This window comes from Mytilus edulis, unplaced genomic scaffold, assembly GCF_963676685.1.
Source record: "Mytilus edulis unplaced genomic scaffold, xbMytEdul2.2 SCAFFOLD_1195, whole genome shotgun sequence".
Lineage (NCBI taxonomy): Eukaryota > Metazoa > Mollusca > Bivalvia > Mytilida > Mytilidae > Mytilus > Mytilus edulis.
This window is the reverse complement of record NW_027268033.1, coordinates 1-26,979: the sequence shown is the minus strand read 5'-3', so window position 1 is coordinate 26,979 and position 26,979 is coordinate 1. Positions and strand designations below refer to the sequence as shown.

At 37.4% G+C, this 26,979-nt stretch overlaps 47 non-coding genes across 47 annotated transcripts; 23 read left to right on the top strand and 24 right to left on the bottom strand.

Moving 5' to 3' along the window:
* Nucleotides 1-106: 106 nt before the first annotated feature.
* Trnaw-cca (transfer RNA tryptophan (anticodon CCA)) lies at nucleotides 107-178 on the bottom strand. The gene has a single exon. It is a non-coding gene; the product is annotated as a tRNA-Trp (tRNA).
* A 392-nt stretch (nucleotides 179-570) lies between these two features.
* Trnas-aga (transfer RNA serine (anticodon AGA)) lies at nucleotides 571-652 on the top strand. Its single transcript has one exon. It is a non-coding gene; the product is annotated as a tRNA-Ser (tRNA).
* A 550-nt stretch (nucleotides 653-1,202) lies between these two features.
* Nucleotides 1,203-1,274, bottom strand: Trnaw-cca (transfer RNA tryptophan (anticodon CCA)). Its single transcript has one exon. It is a non-coding gene; the product is annotated as a tRNA-Trp (tRNA).
* A 392-nt stretch (nucleotides 1,275-1,666) lies between these two features.
* Trnas-aga (transfer RNA serine (anticodon AGA)) lies at nucleotides 1,667-1,748 on the top strand. Its single transcript has one exon. It is a non-coding gene; the product is annotated as a tRNA-Ser (tRNA).
* A 550-nt stretch (nucleotides 1,749-2,298) lies between these two features.
* Nucleotides 2,299-2,370, bottom strand: Trnaw-cca (transfer RNA tryptophan (anticodon CCA)). Its single transcript has one exon. It is a non-coding gene; the product is annotated as a tRNA-Trp (tRNA).
* A 389-nt stretch (nucleotides 2,371-2,759) lies between these two features.
* Trnas-aga (transfer RNA serine (anticodon AGA)) lies at nucleotides 2,760-2,841 on the top strand. The gene has a single exon. It is a non-coding gene; the product is annotated as a tRNA-Ser (tRNA).
* Nucleotides 2,842-3,391: 550 nt separating this feature from the next.
* On the bottom strand, nucleotides 3,392-3,463 carry Trnaw-cca (transfer RNA tryptophan (anticodon CCA)). Its single transcript has one exon. It is a non-coding gene; the product is annotated as a tRNA-Trp (tRNA).
* Nucleotides 3,464-3,855: 392 nt separating this feature from the next.
* Trnas-aga (transfer RNA serine (anticodon AGA)) lies at nucleotides 3,856-3,937 on the top strand. Its single transcript has one exon. It is a non-coding gene; the product is annotated as a tRNA-Ser (tRNA).
* A 550-nt stretch (nucleotides 3,938-4,487) lies between these two features.
* Nucleotides 4,488-4,559, bottom strand: Trnaw-cca (transfer RNA tryptophan (anticodon CCA)). The gene has a single exon. It is a non-coding gene; the product is annotated as a tRNA-Trp (tRNA).
* Nucleotides 4,560-4,951: 392 nt separating this feature from the next.
* Nucleotides 4,952-5,033, top strand: Trnas-aga (transfer RNA serine (anticodon AGA)). The gene has a single exon. It is a non-coding gene; the product is annotated as a tRNA-Ser (tRNA).
* A 550-nt stretch (nucleotides 5,034-5,583) lies between these two features.
* Trnaw-cca (transfer RNA tryptophan (anticodon CCA)) lies at nucleotides 5,584-5,655 on the bottom strand. The gene has a single exon. It is a non-coding gene; the product is annotated as a tRNA-Trp (tRNA).
* Nucleotides 5,656-6,047: 392 nt separating this feature from the next.
* Nucleotides 6,048-6,129, top strand: Trnas-aga (transfer RNA serine (anticodon AGA)). The gene has a single exon. It is a non-coding gene; the product is annotated as a tRNA-Ser (tRNA).
* A 550-nt stretch (nucleotides 6,130-6,679) lies between these two features.
* Trnaw-cca (transfer RNA tryptophan (anticodon CCA)) lies at nucleotides 6,680-6,751 on the bottom strand. The gene has a single exon. It is a non-coding gene; the product is annotated as a tRNA-Trp (tRNA).
* A 392-nt stretch (nucleotides 6,752-7,143) lies between these two features.
* On the top strand, nucleotides 7,144-7,225 carry Trnas-aga (transfer RNA serine (anticodon AGA)). The gene has a single exon. It is a non-coding gene; the product is annotated as a tRNA-Ser (tRNA).
* Nucleotides 7,226-7,775: 550 nt separating this feature from the next.
* Trnaw-cca (transfer RNA tryptophan (anticodon CCA)) lies at nucleotides 7,776-7,847 on the bottom strand. Its single transcript has one exon. It is a non-coding gene; the product is annotated as a tRNA-Trp (tRNA).
* A 392-nt stretch (nucleotides 7,848-8,239) lies between these two features.
* On the top strand, nucleotides 8,240-8,321 carry Trnas-aga (transfer RNA serine (anticodon AGA)). The gene has a single exon. It is a non-coding gene; the product is annotated as a tRNA-Ser (tRNA).
* Nucleotides 8,322-8,871: 550 nt separating this feature from the next.
* On the bottom strand, nucleotides 8,872-8,943 carry Trnaw-cca (transfer RNA tryptophan (anticodon CCA)). The gene has a single exon. It is a non-coding gene; the product is annotated as a tRNA-Trp (tRNA).
* Nucleotides 8,944-9,335: 392 nt separating this feature from the next.
* Nucleotides 9,336-9,417, top strand: Trnas-aga (transfer RNA serine (anticodon AGA)). Its single transcript has one exon. It is a non-coding gene; the product is annotated as a tRNA-Ser (tRNA).
* Nucleotides 9,418-9,967: 550 nt separating this feature from the next.
* Trnaw-cca (transfer RNA tryptophan (anticodon CCA)) lies at nucleotides 9,968-10,039 on the bottom strand. The gene has a single exon. It is a non-coding gene; the product is annotated as a tRNA-Trp (tRNA).
* A 392-nt stretch (nucleotides 10,040-10,431) lies between these two features.
* On the top strand, nucleotides 10,432-10,513 carry Trnas-aga (transfer RNA serine (anticodon AGA)). Its single transcript has one exon. It is a non-coding gene; the product is annotated as a tRNA-Ser (tRNA).
* Nucleotides 10,514-11,063: 550 nt separating this feature from the next.
* Trnaw-cca (transfer RNA tryptophan (anticodon CCA)) lies at nucleotides 11,064-11,135 on the bottom strand. The gene has a single exon. It is a non-coding gene; the product is annotated as a tRNA-Trp (tRNA).
* Nucleotides 11,136-11,540: 405 nt separating this feature from the next.
* Nucleotides 11,541-11,622, top strand: Trnas-aga (transfer RNA serine (anticodon AGA)). The gene has a single exon. It is a non-coding gene; the product is annotated as a tRNA-Ser (tRNA).
* Nucleotides 11,623-12,172: 550 nt separating this feature from the next.
* Nucleotides 12,173-12,244, bottom strand: Trnaw-cca (transfer RNA tryptophan (anticodon CCA)). Its single transcript has one exon. It is a non-coding gene; the product is annotated as a tRNA-Trp (tRNA).
* A 405-nt stretch (nucleotides 12,245-12,649) lies between these two features.
* Trnas-aga (transfer RNA serine (anticodon AGA)) lies at nucleotides 12,650-12,731 on the top strand. The gene has a single exon. It is a non-coding gene; the product is annotated as a tRNA-Ser (tRNA).
* Nucleotides 12,732-13,281: 550 nt separating this feature from the next.
* On the bottom strand, nucleotides 13,282-13,353 carry Trnaw-cca (transfer RNA tryptophan (anticodon CCA)). Its single transcript has one exon. It is a non-coding gene; the product is annotated as a tRNA-Trp (tRNA).
* A 793-nt stretch (nucleotides 13,354-14,146) lies between these two features.
* On the top strand, nucleotides 14,147-14,228 carry Trnas-aga (transfer RNA serine (anticodon AGA)). The gene has a single exon. It is a non-coding gene; the product is annotated as a tRNA-Ser (tRNA).
* A 550-nt stretch (nucleotides 14,229-14,778) lies between these two features.
* Nucleotides 14,779-14,850, bottom strand: Trnaw-cca (transfer RNA tryptophan (anticodon CCA)). Its single transcript has one exon. It is a non-coding gene; the product is annotated as a tRNA-Trp (tRNA).
* Nucleotides 14,851-15,643: 793 nt separating this feature from the next.
* Trnas-aga (transfer RNA serine (anticodon AGA)) lies at nucleotides 15,644-15,725 on the top strand. Its single transcript has one exon. It is a non-coding gene; the product is annotated as a tRNA-Ser (tRNA).
* A 550-nt stretch (nucleotides 15,726-16,275) lies between these two features.
* On the bottom strand, nucleotides 16,276-16,347 carry Trnaw-cca (transfer RNA tryptophan (anticodon CCA)). The gene has a single exon. It is a non-coding gene; the product is annotated as a tRNA-Trp (tRNA).
* Nucleotides 16,348-16,752: 405 nt separating this feature from the next.
* Trnas-aga (transfer RNA serine (anticodon AGA)) lies at nucleotides 16,753-16,834 on the top strand. The gene has a single exon. It is a non-coding gene; the product is annotated as a tRNA-Ser (tRNA).
* Nucleotides 16,835-17,384: 550 nt separating this feature from the next.
* On the bottom strand, nucleotides 17,385-17,456 carry Trnaw-cca (transfer RNA tryptophan (anticodon CCA)). Its single transcript has one exon. It is a non-coding gene; the product is annotated as a tRNA-Trp (tRNA).
* A 392-nt stretch (nucleotides 17,457-17,848) lies between these two features.
* Nucleotides 17,849-17,930, top strand: Trnas-aga (transfer RNA serine (anticodon AGA)). The gene has a single exon. It is a non-coding gene; the product is annotated as a tRNA-Ser (tRNA).
* Nucleotides 17,931-18,480: 550 nt separating this feature from the next.
* Nucleotides 18,481-18,552, bottom strand: Trnaw-cca (transfer RNA tryptophan (anticodon CCA)). The gene has a single exon. It is a non-coding gene; the product is annotated as a tRNA-Trp (tRNA).
* Nucleotides 18,553-18,944: 392 nt separating this feature from the next.
* Nucleotides 18,945-19,026, top strand: Trnas-aga (transfer RNA serine (anticodon AGA)). Its single transcript has one exon. It is a non-coding gene; the product is annotated as a tRNA-Ser (tRNA).
* A 550-nt stretch (nucleotides 19,027-19,576) lies between these two features.
* Trnaw-cca (transfer RNA tryptophan (anticodon CCA)) lies at nucleotides 19,577-19,648 on the bottom strand. The gene has a single exon. It is a non-coding gene; the product is annotated as a tRNA-Trp (tRNA).
* A 392-nt stretch (nucleotides 19,649-20,040) lies between these two features.
* On the top strand, nucleotides 20,041-20,122 carry Trnas-aga (transfer RNA serine (anticodon AGA)). The gene has a single exon. It is a non-coding gene; the product is annotated as a tRNA-Ser (tRNA).
* Nucleotides 20,123-20,672: 550 nt separating this feature from the next.
* Nucleotides 20,673-20,744, bottom strand: Trnaw-cca (transfer RNA tryptophan (anticodon CCA)). Its single transcript has one exon. It is a non-coding gene; the product is annotated as a tRNA-Trp (tRNA).
* Nucleotides 20,745-21,136: 392 nt separating this feature from the next.
* On the top strand, nucleotides 21,137-21,218 carry Trnas-aga (transfer RNA serine (anticodon AGA)). The gene has a single exon. It is a non-coding gene; the product is annotated as a tRNA-Ser (tRNA).
* A 550-nt stretch (nucleotides 21,219-21,768) lies between these two features.
* Nucleotides 21,769-21,840, bottom strand: Trnaw-cca (transfer RNA tryptophan (anticodon CCA)). Its single transcript has one exon. It is a non-coding gene; the product is annotated as a tRNA-Trp (tRNA).
* A 392-nt stretch (nucleotides 21,841-22,232) lies between these two features.
* Trnas-aga (transfer RNA serine (anticodon AGA)) lies at nucleotides 22,233-22,314 on the top strand. The gene has a single exon. It is a non-coding gene; the product is annotated as a tRNA-Ser (tRNA).
* A 550-nt stretch (nucleotides 22,315-22,864) lies between these two features.
* Nucleotides 22,865-22,936, bottom strand: Trnaw-cca (transfer RNA tryptophan (anticodon CCA)). The gene has a single exon. It is a non-coding gene; the product is annotated as a tRNA-Trp (tRNA).
* Nucleotides 22,937-23,729: 793 nt separating this feature from the next.
* On the top strand, nucleotides 23,730-23,811 carry Trnas-aga (transfer RNA serine (anticodon AGA)). The gene has a single exon. It is a non-coding gene; the product is annotated as a tRNA-Ser (tRNA).
* Nucleotides 23,812-24,360: 549 nt separating this feature from the next.
* Nucleotides 24,361-24,432, bottom strand: Trnaw-cca (transfer RNA tryptophan (anticodon CCA)). Its single transcript has one exon. It is a non-coding gene; the product is annotated as a tRNA-Trp (tRNA).
* A 405-nt stretch (nucleotides 24,433-24,837) lies between these two features.
* On the top strand, nucleotides 24,838-24,918 carry Trnas-aga (transfer RNA serine (anticodon AGA)). The gene has a single exon. It is a non-coding gene; the product is annotated as a tRNA-Ser (tRNA).
* A 548-nt stretch (nucleotides 24,919-25,466) lies between these two features.
* Nucleotides 25,467-25,538, bottom strand: Trnaw-cca (transfer RNA tryptophan (anticodon CCA)). Its single transcript has one exon. It is a non-coding gene; the product is annotated as a tRNA-Trp (tRNA).
* Nucleotides 25,539-25,942: 404 nt separating this feature from the next.
* On the top strand, nucleotides 25,943-26,024 carry Trnas-aga (transfer RNA serine (anticodon AGA)). Its single transcript has one exon. It is a non-coding gene; the product is annotated as a tRNA-Ser (tRNA).
* Nucleotides 26,025-26,574: 550 nt separating this feature from the next.
* Trnaw-cca (transfer RNA tryptophan (anticodon CCA)) lies at nucleotides 26,575-26,646 on the bottom strand. The gene has a single exon. It is a non-coding gene; the product is annotated as a tRNA-Trp (tRNA).
* Nucleotides 26,647-26,979: the final 333 nt, after the last annotated feature.

The following is a 26,979-nucleotide window of genomic DNA, read 5'->3' as shown; positions in this document are numbered from 1 at the left end:
GTATCTCTTTCACTCACACAGTTTTCAATCAGTTTCTTTCAATTGACTCAAACGTTGAATGTGAGACCTTTTCAATATTTCTAGAAAATTGCATCAAAAATACATATGACCCCGACGTGATTCGAACACGCAACCTTCTGATCTGGAGTCAGACGCGCTACCGTTGCGCCACGGAGTCCTTCTTCCAACCTAATGGAATTTTTAGTCTATAACGCTCAGGTTATTATCGATCCTGCTAAACCTGTACCCCTCCCTTTGGCTGTAAAAAAAATAAAATCGTGTTTTCCTTACTTTTTGAAAAATATACGATTCAACACGAATCAATCATGATAATTTATAGACAAAATGTTCAAGACAAACTTGAATATTGAAAATATCGCCTGCGGCTACAATCCAAAATTGTTTGCCGAATTTAACTCTAGTTACTATAATTTAACAAAGGCTAAGTTTCCTAATTCAGACTTGCTAATGGAAATTTAAGACTTCCGACTGACGATGTGGCACTTACGACAGGTTGTTGTCGCATCTGGTATTAAGTATAAAGGAGTTAATTTTGGACGAATGTATCAAGTCGTCGTGGCCGAGTGGTTAAGGCGATAGACTAGAAATCTATTGGGGTCTCCCCGCACAGGTTCGAATCCTGTCGACGACGCAGACTTTTTGATATCCACTTTTTGTAATGAATCACACACACTGCTCACTCAACGCGCTCAAAGACAAGTAGGAATCAAAGTTATCGATAAGTTAACCACAGATTGATTCTGTCCTGAAAACGACCATTTTGAATGAATTCAGATGTTAATATGACAGAGTTCATTCAGCTCAACTGTTGACTGAGGAAGATCGTTAAGGTATCATGCATAGAGGAAGAAAAAGGCACACACTCTCAGTATCAATCCTAACAATTTCGGGGAGATAAACGGTGATTTGCCAGTAAATACTTTGATTTTGATAAAAATCGTTAGCTTTCATATCTTCCGTCTGAAATTAAATTGTTATTGAAGGAAAACTGTTAGATACAAATTAAGAATAACGTATGTGAGAATCTTTGTGTTTCACTGACATGTAACTTGAACGAGAAACAGGCATCAAGTAGGTATCTCTTTCACTCACACAGTTTTCAATCAGTTTCTTTCAATTGACTCAAACGTTGAATGTGAGACCTTTTCAATATTTCTAGAAAATTGCATCAAAAATACATATGACCCCGACGTGATTCGAACACGCAACCTTCTGATCTGGAGTCAGACGCGCTACCGTTGCGCCACGGAGTCCTTCTTCCAACCTAATGGAATTTTTAGTCTATAACGCTCAGGTTATTATCGATCCTGCTAAACCTGTACCCCTCCCTTTGGCTGTAAAAAAAATAAAATCGTGTTTTCCTTACTTTTTGAAAAATATACGATTCAACACGAATCAATCATGATAATTTATAGACAAAATGTTCAAGACAAACTTGAATATTGAAAATATCGCCTGCGGCTACAATCCAAAATTGTTTGCCGAATTTAACTCTAGTTACTATAATTTAACAAAGGCTAAGTTTCCTAATTCAGACTTGCTAATGGAAATTTAAGACTTCCGACTGACGATGTGGCACTTACGACAGGTTGTTGTCGCATCTGGTATTAAGTATAAAGGAGTTAATTTTGGACGAATGTATCAAGTCGTCGTGGCCGAGTGGTTAAGGCGATAGACTAGAAATCTATTGGGGTCTCCCCGCACAGGTTCGAATCCTGTCGACGACGCAGACTTTTTGATATCCACTTTTTGTAATGAATCACACACACTGCTCACTCAACGCGCTCAAAGACAAGTAGGAATCAAAGTTATCGATAAGTTAACCACAGATTGATTCTGTCCTGAAAACGACCATTTTGAATGAATTCAGATGTTAATATGACAGAGTTCATTCAGCTCAACTGTTGACTGAGGAAGATCGTTAAGGTATCATGCATAGAGGAAGAAAAAGGCACACACTCTCAGTATCAATCCTAACAATTTCGGGGAGATAAACGGTGATTTGCCAGTAAATACTTTGATTTTGATAAAAATCGTTAGCTTTCATATCTTCCGTCTGAAATTAAATTGTTATTGAAGGAAAACTGTTAGATACAAATTAAGAATAACGTATGTGAGAATCTTTGTGTTTCACTGACATGTAACTTGAACGAGAAACAGGCATCAAGTAGGTATCTCTTTCACTCACACAGTTTTCAATCAGTTTCTTTCAATTGACTCAAACGTTGAATGTGAGACCTTTTCAATATTTCTAGAAAATTGCATCAAAAATACATATGACCCCGACGTGATTCGAACACGCAACCTTCTGATCTGGAGTCAGACGCGCTACCGTTGCGCCACGGAGTCCTTCTTCCAACCTAATGGAATTTTTAGTCTATAACGCTCAGGTTATTATCGATCCTGCTAAACCTGTACCCCTCCCTTTGGCTGTAAAAAAAATAAAATCGTGTTTTCCTTACTTTTTGAAAAATATACGATTCAACACGAATCAATCATGATAATTTATAGACAAAATGTTCAAGACAAACTTGAATATTGAAAATATCGCCTGCGGCTACAATCCAAAATTGTTTGCCGAATTTAACTCTAGTTACTATAATTTAACAAAGGCTAAGTTTCCTAATTCAGACTTGCTAATGGAAATTTAAGACTTCCGACTGACGATGTGGCACTTACGACAGGTTGTTGTCGCATCTGGCATCAATAAAGGAGTTAATTTTGGACGAATGTATCAAGTCGTCGTGGCCGAGTGGTTAAGGCGATAGACTAGAAATCTATTGGGGTCTCCCCGCACAGGTTCGAATCCTGTCGACGACGCAGACTTTTTGATATCCACTTTTTGTAATGAATCACACACACTGCTCACTCAACGCGCTCAAAGACAAGTAGGAATCAAAGTTATCGATAAGTTAACCACAGATTGATTCTGTCCTGAAAACGACCATTTTGAATGAATTCAGATGTTAATATGACAGAGTTCATTCAGCTCAACTGTTGACTGAGGAAGATCGTTAAGGTATCATGCATAGAGGAAGAAAAAGGCACACACTCTCAGTATCAATCCTAACAATTTCGGGGAGATAAACGGTGATTTGCCAGTAAATACTTTGATTTTGATAAAAATCGTTAGCTTTCATATCTTCCGTCTGAAATTAAATTGTTATTGAAGGAAAACTGTTAGATACAAATTAAGAATAACGTATGTGAGAATCTTTGTGTTTCACTGACATGTAACTTGAACGAGAAACAGGCATCAAGTAGGTATCTCTTTCACTCACACAGTTTTCAATCAGTTTCTTTCAATTGACTCAAACGTTGAATGTGAGACCTTTTCAATATTTCTAGAAAATTGCATCAAAAATACATATGACCCCGACGTGATTCGAACACGCAACCTTCTGATCTGGAGTCAGACGCGCTACCGTTGCGCCACGGAGTCCTTCTTCCAACCTAATGGAATTTTTAGTCTATAACGCTCAGGTTATTATCGATCCTGCTAAACCTGTACCCCTCCCTTTGGCTGTAAAAAAAATAAAATCGTGTTTTCCTTACTTTTTGAAAAATATACGATTCAACACGAATCAATCATGATAATTTATAGACAAAATGTTCAAGACAAACTTGAATATTGAAAATATCGCCTGCGGCTACAATCCAAAATTGTTTGCCGAATTTAACTCTAGTTACTATAATTTAACAAAGGCTAAGTTTCCTAATTCAGACTTGCTAATGGAAATTTAAGACTTCCGACTGACGATGTGGCACTTACGACAGGTTGTTGTCGCATCTGGTATTAAGTATAAAGGAGTTAATTTTGGACGAATGTATCAAGTCGTCGTGGCCGAGTGGTTAAGGCGATAGACTAGAAATCTATTGGGGTCTCCCCGCACAGGTTCGAATCCTGTCGACGACGCAGACTTTTTGATATCCACTTTTTGTAATGAATCACACACACTGCTCACTCAACGCGCTCAAAGACAAGTAGGAATCAAAGTTATCGATAAGTTAACCACAGATTGATTCTGTCCTGAAAACGACCATTTTGAATGAATTCAGATGTTAATATGACAGAGTTCATTCAGCTCAACTGTTGACTGAGGAAGATCGTTAAGGTATCATGCATAGAGGAAGAAAAAGGCACACACTCTCAGTATCAATCCTAACAATTTCGGGGAGATAAACGGTGATTTGCCAGTAAATACTTTGATTTTGATAAAAATCGTTAGCTTTCATATCTTCCGTCTGAAATTAAATTGTTATTGAAGGAAAACTGTTAGATACAAATTAAGAATAACGTATGTGAGAATCTTTGTGTTTCACTGACATGTAACTTGAACGAGAAACAGGCATCAAGTAGGTATCTCTTTCACTCACACAGTTTTCAATCAGTTTCTTTCAATTGACTCAAACGTTGAATGTGAGACCTTTTCAATATTTCTAGAAAATTGCATCAAAAATACATATGACCCCGACGTGATTCGAACACGCAACCTTCTGATCTGGAGTCAGACGCGCTACCGTTGCGCCACGGAGTCCTTCTTCCAACCTAATGGAATTTTTAGTCTATAACGCTCAGGTTATTATCGATCCTGCTAAACCTGTACCCCTCCCTTTGGCTGTAAAAAAAATAAAATCGTGTTTTCCTTACTTTTTGAAAAATATACGATTCAACACGAATCAATCATGATAATTTATAGACAAAATGTTCAAGACAAACTTGAATATTGAAAATATCGCCTGCGGCTACAATCCAAAATTGTTTGCCGAATTTAACTCTAGTTACTATAATTTAACAAAGGCTAAGTTTCCTAATTCAGACTTGCTAATGGAAATTTAAGACTTCCGACTGACGATGTGGCACTTACGACAGGTTGTTGTCGCATCTGGTATTAAGTATAAAGGAGTTAATTTTGGACGAATGTATCAAGTCGTCGTGGCCGAGTGGTTAAGGCGATAGACTAGAAATCTATTGGGGTCTCCCCGCACAGGTTCGAATCCTGTCGACGACGCAGACTTTTTGATATCCACTTTTTGTAATGAATCACACACACTGCTCACTCAACGCGCTCAAAGACAAGTAGGAATCAAAGTTATCGATAAGTTAACCACAGATTGATTCTGTCCTGAAAACGACCATTTTGAATGAATTCAGATGTTAATATGACAGAGTTCATTCAGCTCAACTGTTGACTGAGGAAGATCGTTAAGGTATCATGCATAGAGGAAGAAAAAGGCACACACTCTCAGTATCAATCCTAACAATTTCGGGGAGATAAACGGTGATTTGCCAGTAAATACTTTGATTTTGATAAAAATCGTTAGCTTTCATATCTTCCGTCTGAAATTAAATTGTTATTGAAGGAAAACTGTTAGATACAAATTAAGAATAACGTATGTGAGAATCTTTGTGTTTCACTGACATGTAACTTGAACGAGAAACAGGCATCAAGTAGGTATCTCTTTCACTCACACAGTTTTCAATCAGTTTCTTTCAATTGACTCAAACGTTGAATGTGAGACCTTTTCAATATTTCTAGAAAATTGCATCAAAAATACATATGACCCCGACGTGATTCGAACACGCAACCTTCTGATCTGGAGTCAGACGCGCTACCGTTGCGCCACGGAGTCCTTCTTCCAACCTAATGGAATTTTTAGTCTATAACGCTCAGGTTATTATCGATCCTGCTAAACCTGTACCCCTCCCTTTGGCTGTAAAAAAAATAAAATCGTGTTTTCCTTACTTTTTGAAAAATATACGATTCAACACGAATCAATCATGATAATTTATAGACAAAATGTTCAAGACAAACTTGAATATTGAAAATATCGCCTGCGGCTACAATCCAAAATTGTTTGCCGAATTTAACTCTAGTTACTATAATTTAACAAAGGCTAAGTTTCCTAATTCAGACTTGCTAATGGAAATTTAAGACTTCCGACTGACGATGTGGCACTTACGACAGGTTGTTGTCGCATCTGGTATTAAGTATAAAGGAGTTAATTTTGGACGAATGTATCAAGTCGTCGTGGCCGAGTGGTTAAGGCGATAGACTAGAAATCTATTGGGGTCTCCCCGCACAGGTTCGAATCCTGTCGACGACGCAGACTTTTTGATATCCACTTTTTGTAATGAATCACACACACTGCTCACTCAACGCGCTCAAAGACAAGTAGGAATCAAAGTTATCGATAAGTTAACCACAGATTGATTCTGTCCTGAAAACGACCATTTTGAATGAATTCAGATGTTAATATGACAGAGTTCATTCAGCTCAACTGTTGACTGAGGAAGATCGTTAAGGTATCATGCATAGAGGAAGAAAAAGGCACACACTCTCAGTATCAATCCTAACAATTTCGGGGAGATAAACGGTGATTTGCCAGTAAATACTTTGATTTTGATAAAAATCGTTAGCTTTCATATCTTCCGTCTGAAATTAAATTGTTATTGAAGGAAAACTGTTAGATACAAATTAAGAATAACGTATGTGAGAATCTTTGTGTTTCACTGACATGTAACTTGAACGAGAAACAGGCATCAAGTAGGTATCTCTTTCACTCACACAGTTTTCAATCAGTTTCTTTCAATTGACTCAAACGTTGAATGTGAGACCTTTTCAATATTTCTAGAAAATTGCATCAAAAATACATATGACCCCGACGTGATTCGAACACGCAACCTTCTGATCTGGAGTCAGACGCGCTACCGTTGCGCCACGGAGTCCTTCTTCCAACCTAATGGAATTTTTAGTCTATAACGCTCAGGTTATTATCGATCCTGCTAAACCTGTACCCCTCCCTTTGGCTGTAAAAAAAATAAAATCGTGTTTTCCTTACTTTTTGAAAAATATACGATTCAACACGAATCAATCATGATAATTTATAGACAAAATGTTCAAGACAAACTTGAATATTGAAAATATCGCCTGCGGCTACAATCCAAAATTGTTTGCCGAATTTAACTCTAGTTACTATAATTTAACAAAGGCTAAGTTTCCTAATTCAGACTTGCTAATGGAAATTTAAGACTTCCGACTGACGATGTGGCACTTACGACAGGTTGTTGTCGCATCTGGTATTAAGTATAAAGGAGTTAATTTTGGACGAATGTATCAAGTCGTCGTGGCCGAGTGGTTAAGGCGATAGACTAGAAATCTATTGGGGTCTCCCCGCACAGGTTCGAATCCTGTCGACGACGCAGACTTTTTGATATCCACTTTTTGTAATGAATCACACACACTGCTCACTCAACGCGCTCAAAGACAAGTAGGAATCAAAGTTATCGATAAGTTAACCACAGATTGATTCTGTCCTGAAAACGACCATTTTGAATGAATTCAGATGTTAATATGACAGAGTTCATTCAGCTCAACTGTTGACTGAGGAAGATCGTTAAGGTATCATGCATAGAGGAAGAAAAAGGCACACACTCTCAGTATCAATCCTAACAATTTCGGGGAGATAAACGGTGATTTGCCAGTAAATACTTTGATTTTGATAAAAATCGTTAGCTTTCATATCTTCCGTCTGAAATTAAATTGTTATTGAAGGAAAACTGTTAGATACAAATTAAGAATAACGTATGTGAGAATCTTTGTGTTTCACTGACATGTAACTTGAACGAGAAACAGGCATCAAGTAGGTATCTCTTTCACTCACACAGTTTTCAATCAGTTTCTTTCAATTGACTCAAACGTTGAATGTGAGACCTTTTCAATATTTCTAGAAAATTGCATCAAAAATACATATGACCCCGACGTGATTCGAACACGCAACCTTCTGATCTGGAGTCAGACGCGCTACCGTTGCGCCACGGAGTCCTTCTTCCAACCTAATGGAATTTTTAGTCTATAACGCTCAGGTTATTATCGATCCTGCTAAACCTGTACCCCTCCCTTTGGCTGTAAAAAAAATAAAATCGTGTTTTCCTTACTTTTTGAAAAATATACGATTCAACACGAATCAATCATGATAATTTATAGACAAAATGTTCAAGACAAACTTGAATATTGAAAATATCGCCTGCGGCTACAATCCAAAATTGTTTGCCGAATTTAACTCTAGTTACTATAATTTAACAAAGGCTAAGTTTCCTAATTCAGACTTGCTAATGGAAATTTAAGACTTCCGACTGACGATGTGGCACTTACGACAGGTTGTTGTCGCATCTGGTATTAAGTATAAAGGAGTTAATTTTGGACGAATGTATCAAGTCGTCGTGGCCGAGTGGTTAAGGCGATAGACTAGAAATCAATTGGGGTCTCCCCGCACAGGTTCGAATCCTGTCGACGACGCAGACTTTTTGATATCCACTTTTTGTAATGAATCACACACACTGCTCACTCAACGCGCTCAAAGACAAGTAGGAATCAAAGTTATCGATAAGTTAACCACAGATTGATTCTGTCCTGAAAACGACCATTTTGAATGAATTCAGATGTTAATATGACAGAGTTCATTCAGCTCAACTGTTGACTGAGGAAGATCGTTAAGGTATCATGCATAGAGGAAGAAAAAGGCACACACTCTCAGTATCAATCCTAACAATTTCGGGGAGATAAACGGTGATTTGCCAGTAAATACTTTGATTTTGATAAAAATCGTTAGCTTTCATATCTTCCGTCTGAAATTAAATTGTTATTGAAGGAAAACTGTTAGATACAAATTAAGAATAACGTATGTGAGAATCTTTGTGTTTCACTGACATGTAACTTGAACGAGAAACAGGCATCAAGTAAGTATCTCTTTCACTCACACAGTTTTCAATCAGTTTCTTTCAATTGACTCAAACGTTGAATGTGAGACCTTTTCAATATTTCTAGAAAATTGCATCAAAAATACATATGACCCCGACGTGATTCGAACACGCAACCTTCTGATCTGGAGTCAGACGCGCTACCGTTGCGCCACGGAGTCCTTCTTCCAACCTAATGGAATTTTTAGTCTATAACGCTCAGGTTATTATCGATCCTGCTAAACCTGTACCCCTCCCTTTGGCTGTAAAAAAAATAAAATCGTGTTTTCCTTACTTTTTGAAAAATATACGATTCAACACGAATCAATCATGATAATTTATAGACAAAATGTTCAAGACAAACTTGAATATTGAAAATATCGCCTGCGGCTACAATCCAAAATTGTTTGCCGAATTTAACTCTAGTTACTATAATTTAACAAAGGCTAAGTTTCCTAATTCAGACTTGCTAATGGAAATTTAAGACTTCCGACTGACGATGTGGCACTTACGACAGGTTGTTGTCGCATCTGGTATTAAGTATAAAGGAGTTAATTTTGGACGAATGTATCAAGTCGTCGTGGCCGAGTGGTTAAGGCGATAGACTAGAAATCTATTGGGGTCTCCCCGCACAGGTTCGAATCCTGTCGACGACGCAGACTTTTTGATATCCACTTTTTGTAATGAATCACACACACTGCTCACTCAACGCGCTCAAAGACAAGTAGGAATCAAAGTTATCGATAAGTTAACCACAGATTGATTCTGTCCTGAAAACGACCATTTTGAATGAATTCAGATGTTAATATGACAGAGTTCATTCAGCTCAACTGTTGACTGAGGAAGATCGTTAAGGTATCATGCATAGAGGAAGAAAAAGGCACACACTCTCAGTATCAATCCTAACAATTTCGGGGAGATAAACGGTGATTTGCCAGTAAATACTTTGATTTTGATAAAAATCGTTAGCTTTCATATCTTCCGTCTGAAATTAAATTGTTATTGAAGGAAAACTGTTAGATACAAATTAAGAATAACGTATGTGAGAATCTTTGTGTTTCACTGACATGTAACTTGAACGAGAAACAGGCATCAAGTAGGTATCTCTTTCACTCACACAGTTTTCAATCAGTTTCTTTCAATTGACTCAAACGTTGAATGTGAGACCTTTTCAATATTTCTAGAAAATTGCATCAAAAATACATATGACCCCGACGTGATTCGAACACGCAACCTTCTGATCTGGAGTCAGACGCGCTACCGTTGCGCCACGGAGTCCTTCTTCCAACCTAATGGAATTTTTAGTCTATAACGCTCAGGTTATTATCGATCCTGCTAAACCTGTACCCCTCCCTTTGGCTGTAAAAAAAATAAAATCGTGTTTTCCTTACTTTTTGAAAAATATACGATTCAACACGAATCAATCATGATAATTTATAGACAAAATGTTCAAGACAAACTTGAATATTGAAAATATCGCCTGCGGCTACAATCCAAAATTGTTTGCCGAATTTAACTCTAGTTACTATAATTTAACAAAGGCTAAGTTTCCTAATTCAGACTTGCTAATGGAAATTTAAGACTTCCGACTGACGATGTGGCACTTACGACAGGTTGTTGTCGCATCTGGTATTAAGTATAAAGGAGTTAATTTTGGACGAATGTATCAAGTCGTCGTGGCCGAGTGGTTAAGGCGATAGACTAGAAATCTATTGGGGTCTCCCCGCACAGGTTCGAATCCTGTCGACGACGCAGACTTTTTGATATCCACTTTTTGTAATGAATCACACACACTGCTCACTCAACGCGCTCAAAGACAAGTAGGAATCAAAGTTATCGATAAGTTAACCACAGATTGATTCTGTCCTGAAAACGACCATTTTGAATGAATTCAGATGTTAATATGACAGAGTTCATTCAGCTCAACTGTTGACTGAGGAAGATCGTTAAGGTATCATGCATAGAGGAAGAAAAAGGCACACACTCTCAGTATCAATCCTAACAATTTCGGGGAGATAAACGGTGATTTGCCAGTAAATACTTTGATTTTGATAAAAATCGTTAGCTTTCATATCTTCCGTCTGAAATTAAATTGTTATTGAAGGAAAACTGTTAGATACAAATTAAGAATAACGTATGTGAGAATCTTTGTGTTTCACTGACATGTAACTTGAACGAGAAACAGGCATCAAGTAGGTATCTCTTTCACTCACACAGTTTTCAATCAGTTTCTTTCAATTGACTCAAACGTTGAATGTGAGACCTTTTCAATATTTCTAGAAAATTGCATCAAAAATACATATGACCCCGACGTGATTCGAACACGCAACCTTCTGATCTGGAGTCAGACGCGCTACCGTTGCGCCACGGAGTCCTTCTTCCAACCTAATGGAATTTTTAGTCTATAACGCTCAGGTTATTATCGATCCTGCTAAACCTGTACCCCTCCCTTTGGCTGTAAAAAAAATAAAATCGTGTTTTCCTTACTTTTTGAAAAATATACGATTCAACACGAATCAATCATGATAATTTATAGACAAAATGTTCAAGACAAACTTGAATATTGAAAATATCGCCTGCGGCTACAATCCAAAATTGTTTGCCGAATTTAACTCTAGTTACTATAATTTAACAAAGGCTAAGTTTCCTAATTCAGACTTGCTAATGGAAATTTAAGAACTTATCAGATGACTTCCGACTGACGATGTGGCACTTACGACAGGTTGTTGTCGCATCTGGTATTAAATATAAAGGAGTTAATTTTGGACGAATGTATCAAGTCGTCGTGGCCGAGTGGTTAAGGCGATAGACTAGAAATCTATTGGGGTCTCCCCGCACAGGTTCGAATCCTGTCGACGACGCAGACTTTTTGATATCCACTTTTTGTAATGAATCACACACACTGCTCACTCAACGCGCTCAAAGACAAGTAGGAATCAAAGTTATCGATAAGTTAACCACAGATTGATTCTGTCCTGAAAACGACCATTTTGAATGAATTCAGATGTTAATATGACAGAGTTCATTCAGCTCAACTGTTGACTGAGGAAGATCGTTAAGGTATCATGCATAGAGGAAGAAAAAGGCACACACTCTCAGTATCAATCCTAACAATTTCGGGGAGATAAACGGTGATTTGCCAGTAAATACTTTGATTTTGATAAAAATCGTTAGCTTTCATATCTTCCGTCTGAAATTAAATTGTTATTGAAGGAAAACTGTTAGATACAAATTAAGAATAACGTATGTGAGAATCTTTGTGTTTCACTGACATGTAACTTGAACGAGAAACAGGCATCAAGTAGGTATCTCTTTCACTCACACAGTTTTCAATCAGTTTCTTTCAATTGACTCAAACGTTGAATGTGAGACCTTTTCAATATTTCTAGAAAATTGCATCAAAAATACATATGACCCCGACGTGATTCGAACACGCAACCTTCTGATCTGGAGTCAGACGCGCTACCGTTGCGCCACGGAGTCCTTCTTCCAACCTAATGGAATTTTTAGTCTATAACGCTCAGGTTATTATCGATCCTGCTAAACCTGTACCCCTCCCTTTGGCTGTAAAAAAAATAAAATCGTGTTTTCCTTACTTTTTGAAAAATATACGATTCAACACGAATCAATCATGATAATTTATAGACAAAATGTTCAAGACAAACTTGAATATTGAAAATATCGCCTGCGGCTACAATCCAAAATTGTTTGCCGAATTTAACTCTAGTTACTATAATTTAACAAAGGCTAAGTTTCCTAATTCAGACTTGCTAATGGAAATTTAAGAACTTATCAGATGACTTCCGACTGACGATGTGGCACTTACGACAGGTTGTTGTCGCATCTGGTATTAAGTATAAAGGAGTTAATTTTGGACGAATGTATCAAGTCGTCGTGGCCGAGTGGTTAAGGCGATAGACTAGAAATCTATTGGGGTCTCCCCGCACAGGTTCGAATCCTGTCGACGACGCAGACTTTTTGATATCCACTTTTTGTAATGAATCACACACACTGCTCACTCAACGCGCTCAAAGACAAGTAGGAATCAAAGTTATCGATAAGTTAACCACAGATTGATTCTGTCCTGAAAACGACCATTTTGAATGAATTCAGATGTTAATATGACAGAGTTCATTCAGCTCAACTGTTGACTGAGGAAGATCGTTAAGGTATCATGCATAGAGGAAGAAAAAGGCACACACTCTCAGTATCAATCCTAACAATTTCGGGGAGATAAACGGTGATTTGCCAGTAAATACTTTGATTTTGATAAAAATCGTTAGCTTTCATATCTTCCGTCTGAAATTAAATTGTTATTGAAGGAAAACTGTTAGATACAAATTAAGAATAACGTATGTGAGAATCTTTGTGTTTCACTGACATGTAACTTGAACGAGAAACAGGCATCAAGTAGGTATCTCTTTCACTCACACAGTTTTCAATCAGTTTCTTTCAATTGACTCAAACGTTGAATGTGAGACCTTTTCAATATTTCTAGAAAATTGCATCAAAAATACATATGACCCCGACGTGATTCGAACACGCAACCTTCTGATCTGGAGTCAGACGCGCTACCGTTGCGCCACGGAGTCCTTCTTCCAACCTAATGGAATTTTTAGTCTTAATTACACCTTATGTAAGAATCCGGGGTTTTGATTGGTTAATAGCCAGTGTATTTTTCACCAATTTACTGTTATCAAATGAATATCGTTCATTTTTAACGCCGCCGGGGTATTTGCTAAAAGGATATGCCTTTTTTACCCTCTCTGCCGTGGTATTTGCCAAAAAATACTCTATCCGACTGGACGCTTGTAACGTCACGATCATCAATGCGTTTTAGTACATTAACATTCGGTGTAATTAAACAGATATATCATGTTATTGAGGGATATTTGCGAAAAATACCAGTCTTGAGAATGAATTTCCCTCGCCTTACGGCTCGTGAAATTTAACATTCTCTCGACTGGTATTTTTCGCAAATACCCCTCCTTAACATGATATATCTGTTCAATAACGCTCAGGTTATTATCGATCCTGCTAAACCTGTACCCCTCCCTTTGGCTGTAAAAAAAATAAAATCGTGTTTTCCTTACTTTTTGAAAAATATACGATTCAACACGAATCAATCATGATAATTTATAGACAAAATGTTCAAGACAAACTTGAATATTGAAAATATCGCCTGCGGCTACAATCCAAAATTGTTTGCCGAATTTAACTCTAGTTACTATAATTTAACAAAGGCTAAGTTTCCTAATTCAGACTTGCTAATGGAAATTTAAGAACTTATCAGATGACTTCCGACTGACGATGTGGCACTTACGACAGGTTGTTGTCGCATCTGGTATTAAGTATAAAGGAGTTAATTTTGGACGAATGTATCAAGTCGTCGTGGCCGAGTGGTTAAGGCGATAGACTAGAAATCTATTGGGGTCTCCCCGCACAGGTTCGAATCCTGTCGACGACGCAGACTTTTTGATATCCACTTTTTGTAATGAATCACACACACTGCTCACTCAACGCGCTCAAAGACAAGTAGGAATCAAAGTTATCGATAAGTTAACCACAGATTGATTCTGTCCTGAAAACGACCATTTTGAATGAATTCAGATGTTAATATGACAGAGTTCATTCAGCTCAACTGTTGACTGAGGAAGATCGTTAAGGTATCATGCATAGAGGAAGAAAAAGGCACACACTCTCAGTATCAATCCTAACAATTTCGGGGAGATAAACGGTGATTTGCCAGTAAATACTTTGATTTTGATAAAAATCGTTAGCTTTCATATCTTCCGTCTGAAATTAAATTGTTATTGAAGGAAAACTGTTAGATACAAATTAAGAATAACGTATGTGAGAATCTTTGTGTTTCACTGACATGTAACTTGAACGAGAAACAGGCATCAAGTAGGTATCTCTTTCACTCACACAGTTTTCAATCAGTTTCTTTCAATTGACTCAAACGTTGAATGTGAGACCTTTTCAATATTTCTAGAAAATTGCATCAAAAATACATATGACCCCGACGTGATTCGAACACGCAACCTTCTGATCTGGAGTCAGACGCGCTACCGTTGCGCCACGGAGTCCTTCTTCCAACCTAATGGAATTTTTAGTCTTAATTACACCTTATGTAAGAATCCGGGGTTTTGATTGGTTAATAGCCAGTGTATTTTTCACCAATTTACTGTTATCAAATGAATATCGTTCATTTTTAACGCCGCCGGGGTATTTGCTAAAAGGATATGCCTTTTTTACCCTCTCTGCCGTGGTATTTGCCAAAAAATACTCTATCCGACTGGACGCTTGTAACGTCACGATCATCAATGCGTTTTAGTACATTAACATTCGGTGTAATTAAACAGATATATCATGTTATTGAGGGATATTTGCGAAAAATACCAGTCTTGAGAATGAATTTCCCTCGCCTTACGGCTCGTGAAATTTAACATTCTCTCGACTGGTATTTTTCGCAAATACCCCTCCTTAACATGATATATCTGTTCAATAACGCTCAGGTTATTATCGATCCTGCTAAACCTGTACCCCTCCCTTTGGCTGTAAAAAAAATAAAATCGTGTTTTCCTTACTTTTTGAAAAATATACGATTCAACACGAATCAATCATGATAATTTATAGACAAAATGTTCAAGACAAACTTGAATATTGAAAATATCGCCTGCGGCTACAATCCAAAATTGTTTGCCGAATTTAACTCTAGTTACTATAATTTAACAAAGGCTAAGTTTCCTAATTCAGACTTGCTAATGGAAATTTAAGAACTTATCAGATGACTTCCGACTGACGATGTGGCACTTACGACAGGTTGTTGTCGCATCTGGTATTAAGTATAAAGGAGTTAATTTTGGACGAATGTATCAAGTCGTCGTGGCCGAGTGGTTAAGGCGATAGACTAGAAATCTATTGGGGTCTCCCCGCACAGGTTCGAATCCTGTCGACGACGCAGACTTTTTGATATCCACTTTTTGTAATGAATCACACACACTGCTCACTCAACGCGCTCAAAGACAAGTAGGAATCAAAGTTATCGATAAGTTAACCACAGATTGATTCTGTCCTGAAAACGACCATTTTGAATGAATTCAGATGTTAATATGACAGAGTTCATTCAGCTCAACTGTTGACTGAGGAAGATCGTTAAGGTATCATGCATAGAGGAAGAAAAAGGCACACACTCTCAGTATCAATCCTAACAATTTCGGGGAGATAAACGGTGATTTGCCAGTAAATACTTTGATTTTGATAAAAATCGTTAGCTTTCATATCTTCCGTCTGAAATTAAATTGTTATTGAAGGAAAACTGTTAGATACAAATTAAGAATAACGTATGTGAGAATCTTTGTGTTTCACTGACATGTAACTTGAACGAGAAACAGGCATCAAGTAGGTATCTCTTTCACTCACACAGTTTTCAATCAGTTTCTTTCAATTGACTCAAACGTTGAATGTGAGACCTTTTCAATATTTCTAGAAAATTGCATCAAAAATACATATGACCCCGACGTGATTCGAACACGCAACCTTCTGATCTGGAGTCAGACGCGCTACCGTTGCGCCACGGAGTCCTTCTTCCAACCTAATGGAATTTTTAGTCTATAACGCTCAGGTTATTATCGATCCTGCTAAACCTGTACCCCTCCCTTTGGCTGTAAAAAAAATAAAATCGTGTTTTCCTTACTTTTTGAAAAATATACGATTCAACACGAATCAATCATGATAATTTATAGACAAAATGTTCAAGACAAACTTGAATATTGAAAATATCGCCTGCGGCTACAATCCAAAATTGTTTGCCGAATTTAACTCTAGTTACTATAATTTAACAAAGGCTAAGTTTCCTAATTCAGACTTGCTAATGGAAATTTAAGAACTTATCAGATGACTTCCGACTGACGATGTGGCACTTACGACAGGTTGTTGTCGCATCTGGTATTAAGTATAAAGGAGTTAATTTTGGACGAATGTATCAAGTCGTCGTGGCCGAGTGGTTAAGGCGATAGACTAGAAATCTATTGGGGTCTCCCCGCACAGGTTCGAATCCTGTCGACGACGCAGACTTTTTGATATCCACTTTTTGTAATGAATCACACACACTGCTCACTCAACGCGCTCAAAGACAAGTAGGAATCAAAGTTATCGATAAGTTAACCACAGATTGATTCTGTCCTGAAAACGACCATTTTGAATGAATTCAGATGTTAATATGACAGAGTTCATTCAGCTCAACTGTTGACTGAGGAAGATCGTTAAGGTATCATGCATAGAGGAAGAAAAAGGCACACACTCTCAGTATCAATCCTAACAATTTCGGGGAGATAAACGGTGATTTGCCAGTAAATACTTTGATTTTGATAAAAATCGTTAGCTTTCATATCTTCCGTCTGAAATTAAATTGTTATTGAAGGAAAACTGTTAGATACAAATTAAGAATAACGTATGTGAGAATCTTTGTGTTTCACTGACATGTAACTTGAACGAGAAACAGGCATCAAGTAGGTATCTCTTTCACTCACACAGTTTTCAATCAGTTTCTTTCAATTGACTCAAACGTTGAATGTGAGACCTTTTCAATATTTCTAGAAAATTGCATCAAAAATACATATGACCCCGACGTGATTCGAACACGCAACCTTCTGATCTGGAGTCAGACGCGCTACCGTTGCGCCACGGAGTCCTTCTTCCAACCTAATGGAATTTTTAGTCTATAACGCTCAGGTTATTATCGATCCTGCTAAACCTGTACCCCTCCCTTTGGCTGTAAAAAAAATAAAATCGTGTTTTCCTTACTTTTTGAAAAATATACGATTCAACACGAATCAATCATGATAATTTATAGACAAAATGTTCAAGACAAACTTGAATATTGAAAATATCGCCTGCGGCTACAATCCAAAATTGTTTGCCGAATTTAACTCTAGTTACTATAATTTAACAAAGGCTAAGTTTCCTAATTCAGACTTGCTAATGGAAATTTAAGACTTCCGACTGACGATGTGGCACTTACGACAGGTTGTTGTCGCATCTGGTATTAAGTATAAAGGAGTTAATTTTGGACGAATGTATCAAGTCGTCGTGGCCGAGTGGTTAAGGCGATAGACTAGAAATCTATTGGGGTCTCCCCGCACAGGTTCGAATCCTGTCGACGACGCAGACTTTTTGATATCCACTTTTTGTAATGAATCACACACACTGCTCACTCAACGCGCTCAAAGACAAGTAGGAATCAAAGTTATCGATAAGTTAACCACAGATTGATTCTGTCCTGAAAACGACCATTTTGAATGAATTCAGATGTTAATATGACAGAGTTCATTCAGCTCAACTGTTGACTGAGGAAGATCGTTAAGGTATCATGCATAGAGGAAGAAAAAGGCACACACTCTCAGTATCAATCCTAACAATTTCGGGGAGATAAACGGTGATTTGCCAGTAAATACTTTGATTTTGATAAAAATCGTTAGCTTTCATATCTTCCGTCTGAAATTAAATTGTTATTGAAGGAAAACTGTTAGATACAAATTAAGAATAACGTATGTGAGAATCTTTGTGTTTCACTGACATGTAACTTGAACGAGAAACAGGCATCAAGTAGGTATCTCTTTCACTCACACAGTTTTCAATCAGTTTCTTTCAATTGACTCAAACGTTGAATGTGAGACCTTTTCAATATTTCTAGAAAATTGCATCAAAAATACATATGACCCCGACGTGATTCGAACACGCAACCTTCTGATCTGGAGTCAGACGCGCTACCGTTGCGCCACGGAGTCCTTCTTCCAACCTAATGGAATTTTTAGTCTATAACGCTCAGGTTATTATCGATCCTGCTAAACCTGTACCCCTCCCTTTGGCTGTAAAAAAAATAAAATCGTGTTTTCCTTACTTTTTGAAAAATATACGATTCAACACGAATCAATCATGATAATTTATAGACAAAATGTTCAAGACAAACTTGAATATTGAAAATATCGCCTGCGGCTACAATCCAAAATTGTTTGCCGAATTTAACTCTAGTTACTATAATTTAACAAAGGCTAAGTTTCCTAATTCAGACTTGCTAATGGAAATTTAAGACTTCCGACTGACGATGTGGCACTTACGACAGGTTGTTGTCGCATCTGGTATTAAGTATAAAGGAGTTAATTTTGGACGAATGTATCAAGTCGTCGTGGCCGAGTGGTTAAGGCGATAGACTAGAAATCTATTGGGGTCTCCCCGCACAGGTTCGAATCCTGTCGACGACGCAGACTTTTTGATATCCACTTTTTGTAATGAATCACACACACTGCTCACTCAACGCGCTCAAAGACAAGTAGGAATCAAAGTTATCGATAAGTTAACCACAGATTGATTCTGTCCTGAAAACGACCATTTTGAATGAATTCAGATGTTAATATGACAGAGTTCATTCAGCTCAACTGTTGACTGAGGAAGATCGTTAAGGTATCATGCATAGAGGAAGAAAAAGGCACACACTCTCAGTATCAATCCTAACAATTTCGGGGAGATAAACGGTGATTTGCCAGTAAATACTTTGATTTTGATAAAAATCGTTAGCTTTCATATCTTCCGTCTGAAATTAAATTGTTATTGAAGGAAAACTGTTAGATACAAATTAAGAATAACGTATGTGAGAATCTTTGTGTTTCACTGACATGTAACTTGAACGAGAAACAGGCATCAAGTAGGTATCTCTTTCACTCACACAGTTTTCAATCAGTTTCTTTCAATTGACTCAAACGTTGAATGTGAGACCTTTTCAATATTTCTAGAAAATTGCATCAAAAATACATATGACCCCGACGTGATTCGAACACGCAACCTTCTGATCTGGAGTCAGACGCGCTACCGTTGCGCCACGGAGTCCTTCTTCCAACCTAATGGAATTTTTAGTCTATAACGCTCAGGTTATTATCGATCCTGCTAAACCTGTACCCCTCCCTTTGGCTGTAAAAAAAATAAAATCGTGTTTTCCTTACTTTTTGAAAAATATACGATTCAACACGAATCAATCATGATAATTTATAGACAAAATGTTCAAGACAAACTTGAATATTGAAAATATCGCCTGCGGCTACAATCCAAAATTGTTTGCCGAATTTAACTCTAGTTACTATAATTTAACAAAGGCTAAGTTTCCTAATTCAGACTTGCTAATGGAAATTTAAGACTTCCGACTGACGATGTGGCACTTACGACAGGTTGTTGTCGCATCTGGTATTAAGTATAAAGGAGTTAATTTTGGACGAATGTATCAAGTCGTCGTGGCCGAGTGGTTAAGGCGATAGACTAGAAATCTATTGGGGTCTCCCCGCACAGGTTCGAATCCTGTCGACGACGCAGACTTTTTGATATCCACTTTTTGTAATGAATCACACACACTGCTCACTCAACGCGCTCAAAGACAAGTAGGAATCAAAGTTATCGATAAGTTAACCACAGATTGATTCTGTCCTGAAAACGACCATTTTGAATGAATTCAGATGTTAATATGACAGAGTTCATTCAGCTCAACTGTTGACTGAGGAAGATCGTTAAGGTATCATGCATAGAGGAAGAAAAAGGCACACACTCTCAGTATCAATCCTAACAATTTCGGGGAGATAAACGGTGATTTGCCAGTAAATACTTTGATTTTGATAAAAATCGTTAGCTTTCATATCTTCCGTCTGAAATTAAATTGTTATTGAAGGAAAACTGTTAGATACAAATTAAGAATAACGTATGTGAGAATCTTTGTGTTTCACTGACATGTAACTTGAACGAGAAACAGGCATCAAGTAGGTATCTCTTTCACTCACACAGTTTTCAATCAGTTTCTTTCAATTGACTCAAACGTTGAATGTGAGACCTTTTCAATATTTCTAGAAAATTGCATCAAAAATACATATGACCCCGACGTGATTCGAACACGCAACCTTCTGATCTGGAGTCAGACGCGCTACCGTTGCGCCACGGAGTCCTTCTTCCAACCTAATGGAATTTTTAGTCTATAACGCTCAGGTTATTATCGATCCTGCTAAACCTGTACCCCTCCCTTTGGCTGTAAAAAAAATAAAATCGTGTTTTCCTTACTTTTTGAAAAATATACGATTCAACACGAATCAATCATGATAATTTATAGACAAAATGTTCAAGACAAACTTGAATATTGAAAATATCGCCTGCGGCTACAATCCAAAATTGTTTGCCGAATTTAACTCTAGTTACTATAATTTAACAAAGGCTAAGTTTCCTAATTCAGACTTGCTAATGGAAATTTAAGACTTCCGACTGACGATGTGGCACTTACGACAGGTTGTTGTCGCATCTGGTATTAAGTATAAAGGAGTTAATTTTGGACGAATGTATCAAGTCGTCGTGGCCGAGTGGTTAAGGCGATAGACTAGAAATCTATTGGGGTCTCCCCGCACAGGTTCGAATCCTGTCGACGACGCAGACTTTTTGATATCCACTTTTTGTAATGAATCACACACACTGCTCACTCAACGCGCTCAAAGACAAGTAGGAATCAAAGTTATCGATAAGTTAACCACAGATTGATTCTGTCCTGAAAACGACCATTTTGAATGAATTCAGATGTTAATATGACAGAGTTCATTCAGCTCAACTGTTGACTGAGGAAGATCGTTAAGGTATCATGCATAGAGGAAGAAAAAGGCACACACTCTCAGTATCAATCCTAACAATTTCGGGGAGATAAACGGTGATTTGCCAGTAAATACTTTGATTTTGATAAAAATCGTTAGCTTTCATATCTTCCGTCTGAAATTAAATTGTTATTGAAGGAAAACTGTTAGATACAAATTAAGAATAACGTATGTGAGAATCTTTGTGTTTCACTGACATGTAACTTGAACGAGAAACAGGCATCAAGTAGGTATCTCTTTCACTCACACAGTTTTCAATCAGTTTCTTTCAATTGACTCAAACGTTGAATGTGAGACCTTTTCAATATTTCTAGAAAATTGCATCAAAAATACATATGACCCCGACGTGATTCGAACACGCAACCTTCTGATCTGGAGTCAGACGCGCTACCGTTGCGCCACGGAGTCCTTCTTCCAACCTAATGGAATTTTTAGTCTATAACGCTCAGGTTATTATCGATCCTGCTAAACCTGTACCCCTCCCTTTGGCTGTAAAAAAAATAAAATCGTGTTTTCCTTACTTTTTGAAAAATATACGATTCAACACGAATCAATCATGATAATTTATAGACAAAATGTTCAAGACAAACTTGAATATTGAAAATATCGCCTGCGGCTACAATCCAAAATTGTTTGCCGAATTTAACTCTAGTTACTATAATTTAACAAAGGCTAAGTTTCCTAATTCAGACTTGCTAATGGAAATTTAAGACTTCCGACTGACGATGTGGCACTTACGACAGGTTGTTGTCGCATCTGGTATTAAGTATAAAGGAGTTAATTTTGGACGAATGTATCAAGTCGTCGTGGCCGAGTGGTTAAGGCGATAGACTAGAAATCTATTGGGGTCTCCCCGCACAGGTTCGAATCCTGTCGACGACGCAGACTTTTTGATATCCACTTTTTGTAATGAATCACACACACTGCTCACTCAACGCGCTCAAAGACAAGTAGGAATCAAAGTTATCGATAAGTTAACCACAGATTGATTCTGTCCTGAAAACGACCATTTTGAATGAATTCAGATGTTAATATGACAGAGTTCATTCAGCTCAACTGTTGACTGAGGAAGATCGTTAAGGTATCATGCATAGAGGAAGAAAAAGGCACACACTCTCAGTATCAATCCTAACAATTTCGGGGAGATAAACGGTGATTTGCCAGTAAATACTTTGATTTTGATAAAAATCGTTAGCTTTCATATCTTCCGTCTGAAATTAAATTGTTATTGAAGGAAAACTGTTAGATACAAATTAAGAATAACGTATGTGAGAATCTTTGTGTTTCACTGACATGTAACTTGAACGAGAAACAGGCATCAAGTAGGTATCTCTTTCACTCACACAGTTTTCAATCAGTTTCTTTCAATTGACTCAAACGTTGAATGTGAGACCTTTTCAATATTTCTAGAAAATTGCATCAAAAATACATATGACCCCGACGTGATTCGAACACGCAACCTTCTGATCTGGAGTCAGACGCGCTACCGTTGCGCCACGGAGTCCTTCTTCCAACCTAATGGAATTTTTAGTCTTAATTACACCTTATGTAAGAATCCGGGGTTTTGATTGGTTAATAGCCAGTGTATTTTTCACCAATTTACTGTTATCAAATGAATATCGTTCATTTTTAACGCCGCCGGGGTATTTGCTAAAAGGATATGCCTTTTTTACCCTCTCTGCCGTGGTATTTGCCAAAAAATACTCTATCCGACTGGACGCTTGTAACGTCACGATCATCAATGCGTTTTAGTACATTAACATTCGGTGTAATTAAACAGATATATCATGTTATTGAGGGATATTTGCGAAAAATACCAGTCTTGAGAATGAATTTCCCTCGCCTTACGGCTCGTGAAATTTAACATTCTCTCGACTGGTATTTTTCGCAAATACCCCTCCTTAACATGATATATCTGTTCAATAACGCTCAGGTTATTATCGATCCTGCTAAACCTGTACCCCTCCCTTTGGCTGTAAAAAAAATAAAATCGTGTTTTCCTTACTTTTTGAAAAATATACGATTCAACACGAATCAATCATGATAATTTATAGACAAAATGTTCAAGACAAACTTGAATATTGAAAATATCGCCTGCGGCTACAATCCAAAATTGTTTGCCGAATTTAACTCTAGTTACTATAATTTAACAAAGGCTAAGTTTCCTAATTCAGACTTGCTAATGGAAATTTAAGAACTTATCAGATGACTTCCGACTGACGATGTGGCACTTACGACAGGTTGTTGTCGCATCTGGTATTAAGTATAAAGGAGTTAATTTTGGACGAATGTATCAAGTCGTCGTGGCCGAGTGGTTAAGGCGATAGACTAGAAATCTATTGGGGTCTCCCCGCACAGGTTCGAATCCTGTCGACGACGCAGACTTTTTGATATCCACTTTTTGTAATGAATCACACACACTGCTCACTCAACGCGCTCAAAGACAAGTAGGAATCAAAGTTATCGATAAGTTAACCACAGATTGATTCTGTCCTGAAAACGACCATTTTGAATGAATTCAGATGTTAATATGACAGAGTTCATTCAGCTCAACTGTTGACTGAGGAAGATCGTTAAGGTATCATGCATAGAGGAAGAAAAAGGCACACACTCTCAGTATCAATCCTAACAATTTCGGGGAGATAAACGGTGATTTGCCAGTAATACTTTGATTTTGATAAAAATCGTTAGCTTTCATATCTTCCGTCTGAAATTAAATTGTTATTGAAGGAAAACTGTTAGATACAAATTAAGAATAACGTATGTGAGAATCTTTGTGTTTCACTGACATGTAACTTGAACGAGAAACAGGCATCAAGTAGGTATCTCTTTCACTCACACAGTTTTCAATCAGTTTCTTTCAATTGACTCAAACGTTGAATGTGAGACCTTTTCAATATTTCTAGAAAATTGCATCAAAAATACATATGACCCCGACGTGATTCGAACACGCAACCTTCTGATCTGGAGTCAGACGCGCTACCGTTGCGCCACGGAGTCCTTCTTCCAACCTAATGGAATTTTTAGTCTATAACGCTCAGGTTATTATCGATCCTGCTAAACCTGTACCCCTCCCTTTGGCTGTAAAAAAAATAAAATCGTGTTTTCCTTACTTTTTGAAAAATATACGATTCAACACGAATCAATCATGATAATTTATAGACAAAATGTTCAAGACAAACTTGAATATTGAAAATATCGCCTGCGGCTACAATCCAAAATTGTTTGCCGAATTTAACTCTAGTTACTATAATTTAACAAAGGCTAAGTTTCCTAATTCAGACTTGCTAATGGAAATTTAAGAACTTATCAGATGACTTCCGACTGACGATGTGGCACTTACGACAGGTTGTTGTCGCATCTGGTATTAAGTATAAAGGAGTTAATTTTGGACGAATGTATCAAGTCGTCGTGGCCGAGTGGTTAAGGCGATAGACTAGAAATCTATTGGGGTCTCCCGCACAGGTTCGAATCCTGTCGACGACGCAGACTTTTTGATATCCACTTTTTGTAATGAATCACACACACTGCTCACTCAACGCGCTCAAAGACAAGTAGGAATCAAAGTTATCGATAAGTTAACCACAGATTGATTCTGTCCTGAAAACGACCATTTTGAATGAATTCAGATGTTAATATGACAGAGTTCATTCAGCTCAACTGTTGACTGAGGAAGATCGTTAAGGTATCATGCATAGAGGAAGAAAAAGGCACACACTCTCAGTATCAATCCTAACAATTTCGGGAGATAAACGGTGATTTGCCAGTAAATACTTTGATTTTGATAAAAATCGTTAGCTTTCATATCTTCCGTCTGAAATTAAATTGTTATTGAAGGAAAACTGTTAGATACAAATTAAGAATAACGTATGTGAGAATCTTTGTGTTTCACTGACATGTAACTTGAACGAGAAACAGGCATCAAGTAGGTATCTCTTTCACTCACACAGTTTTCAATCAGTTTCTTTCAATTGACTCAAACGTTGAATGTGAGACCTTTTCAATATTTCTAGAAAATTGCATCAAAATACATATGACCCCGACGTGATTCGAACACGCAACCTTCTGATCTGGAGTCAGACGCGCTACCGTTGCGCCACGGAGTCCTTCTTCCAACCTAATGGAATTTTTAGTCTATAACGCTCAGGTTATTATCGATCCTGCTAAACCTGTACCCCTCCCTTTGGCTGTAAAAAAATAAAATCGTGTTTTCCTTACTTTTTGAAAAATATACGATTCAACACGAATCAATCATGATAATTTATAGACAAAATGTTCAAGACAAACTTGAATATTGAAAATATCGCCTGCGGCTACAATCCAAAATTGTTTGCCGAATTTAACTCTAGTTACTATAATTTAACAAAGGCTAAGTTTCCTAATTCAGACTTGCTAATGGAAATTTAAGAACTTATCAGATGACTTCCGACTGACGATGTGGCACTTACGACAGGTTGTTGTCGCATCTGGTATTAAGTATAAAGGAGTTAATTTTGGACGAATGTATCAAGTCGTCGTGGCCGAGTGGTTAAGGCGATAGACTAGAAATCTATTGGGGTCTCCCCGCACAGGTTCGAATCCTGTCGACGACGCAGACTTTTTGATATCCACTTTTTGTAATGAATCACACACACTGCTCACTCAACGCGCTCAAAGACAAGTAGGAATCAAAGTTATCGATAAGTTAACCACAGATTGATTCTGTCCTGAAAACGACCATTTTGAATGAATTCAGATGTTAATATGACAGAGTTCATTCAGCTCAACTGTTGACTGAGGAAGATCGTTAAGGTATCATGCATAGAGGAAGAAAAAGGCACACACTCTCAGTATCAATCCTAACAATTTCGGGGAGATAAACGGTGATTTGCCAGTAAATACTTTGATTTTGATAAAAATCGTTAGCTTTCATATCTTCCGTCTGAAATTAAATTGTTATTGAAGGAAAACTGTTAGATACAAATTAAGAATAACGTATGTGAGAATCTTTGTGTTTCACTGACATGTAACTTGAACGAGAAACAGGCATCAAGTAGGTATCTCTTTCACTCACACAGTTTTCAATCAGTTTCTTTCAATTGACTCAAACGTTGAATGTGAGACCTTTTCAATATTTCTAGAAAATTGCATCAAAAATACATATGACCCCGACGTGATTCGAACACGCAACCTTCTGATCTGGAGTCAGACGCGCTACCGTTGCGCCACGGAGTCCTTCTTCCAACCTAATGGAATTTTTAGTCTATAACGCTCAGGTTATTATCGATCCTGCTAAACCTGTACCCCTCCCTTTGGCTGTAAAAAAAATAAAATCGTGTTTTCCTTACTTTTTGAAAAATATACGATTCAACACGAATCAATCATGATAATTTATAGACAAAATGTTCAAGACAAACTTGAATATTGAAAATATCGCCTGCGGCTACAATCCAAAATTGTTTGCCGAATTTAACTCTAGTTACTATAATTTAACAAAGGCTAAGTTTCCTAATTCAGACTTGCTAATGGAAATTTAAGAACTTATCAGATGACTTCCGACTGACGATG